The 1,679-nt window shown below is 46.2% G+C and overlaps 1 long non-coding RNA gene across 1 annotated transcript; it reads right to left on the minus strand.

Moving 5' to 3' along the window:
* Nucleotides 1-688: 688 nt before the first annotated feature.
* LOC119308305 lies at nt 689-1,463 on the minus strand. Its single transcript, XR_005150033.1, has 2 exons — nt 1,159-1,463; nt 689-1,076 (listed from the first exon to the last, which is right to left on the minus strand). It is a non-coding gene; the product is annotated as an uncharacterized LOC119308305 (long non-coding RNA).
* Nucleotides 1,464-1,679: the final 216 nt, after the last annotated feature.

The following is a 1,679-nucleotide window of genomic DNA, read 5'->3' on the forward strand; positions in this document are numbered from 1 at the left end:
ATAACTACGACAATTTTTTTCCTGGACATTATTTTTAACCGGTGGCCATGCGATAGTTTCATTATAAAAGGTTGGCTAATTTGTACTCCCTCTCTGTAAACTTATATTAGTTTACAGAGGTAGTATGTTTGTAGTCAATCAATTCGGATGAAAGGCTGTTTTTCGTTGTGCCGAAGCTGGGTCTTTTTTGGCCCAATTTTTCCTTACCACGTGTTGTTTTTAGCAACCCTTTTAAGAGCGCCCATATATTTTGACGTGAAGGCCAGGAGTGGTTCGTGCTGGTGGTCGATATCCCATCAAAGGAAATATTTATTTGTTTTCCCCTTCTAGGGCAACGAGTCATTCGATCTGGTTTCGGTCCAGAATCCAGATCAGGGGTTCGCTCAAATTGGGATCCATGTGCCATTTGTGATTGTCGACTAGCTAAGTGCCCGTGCGTTGCAACCGGGATACGTATTCTAGTGGTTCATACATCAATCATGCTGGACATACAAATTTCCGTGGTTCAACATCAACCGTGTCAAACATATAGTTATGATCCTCATGCATATTATATGACTAACCCCCCCTCCCCCCCATCACCACTCTCTAGTAATTGTGCACCTGTTAATACCACTTAATTACAAATACTGGAAGCAAAAGAATTTGTAACATGAAATGTTTTCTCATACCAATTGCAGCTATTCCATGTTGGAAATTTAATTTTCTACAATAAGGATTCAGCTTGAGCAATTATAGCTTGTCTTATAAAACATATTGCCCCTGTAATTCGAAGAGTCGTGCTATTGCATACCTATCAATCAAGCAAACAGTGTATTTCCCCAATACAAAATTGCAGGGTTGGTGTCCATGAGAAGGCGCATCAACTTGAAAGAATATCATCATCGCTCAGGTTCAGCTGCATTATGACATGATGCTTATGTGATTCTTGGAAGGTTAAACACTACCGCCAGGAAAGGCGTCCCCGAAGACGACGATATGCTTGTGTGATTCTTGGAAGGTTAAACACTACCGCCAGAATCTCATCATCATCCATGGAATCCAAGTTATATTCAGCACACATCAGCAATAGGAACCTGCAGAACAAAAACAGGGGATATGAGGTGGGAGGGAGCACGAACTGAAACAGTGGCCGGTGACTGGATCGGCGGCACGTACGAGCCCAGCGGCGACGGACCCGGGAAGGCCAGGAGCTCAGGCCCACGCCATCCTCAACGTCAAGGGTGAAGTAGCTCCGGGCGGCTGCTTCGAATCTTTTGGTCGCCGGCTTCGGCGGCCTCGGTCCGTCGCAAGTGGCAGGTTTCGGACGGGAACCGGGCGGCATCGGTGGTGGCGGACTGCAGCTCACAAGATTGGAAGAGGAAGTGGACGACGCCGGATTTGGTGGCGAGATTGTGGCGTCGACCAGATTGGGATGGGTAGAGCCAGGGGAGCCGATTGGTGTGGGTTCATTCGGGAGGGAGATCGCGTTGACTCACGTACAATTTTTTTTCACGTGGAAAACCAACGTGGGAGAGGACGCGGGGTGGAGGGATCGACGATTCGGGCGACGTAAGGGGGGAGATGGATCCTTACGTTTTTTTAAAGTAGTAGAGAAATCATGTTGGACATACAAATTTCCGTGGTTCAACATCAACCATGTCAAACATATAATTATGATCCTCATGCATATTATATGA

Source organism: Triticum dicoccoides, chromosome 1B (assembly GCF_002162155.2).
Source record: "Triticum dicoccoides isolate Atlit2015 ecotype Zavitan chromosome 1B, WEW_v2.0, whole genome shotgun sequence".
In the NCBI taxonomy this organism is placed as follows: domain Eukaryota; kingdom Viridiplantae; phylum Streptophyta; class Magnoliopsida; order Poales; family Poaceae; genus Triticum; species Triticum dicoccoides.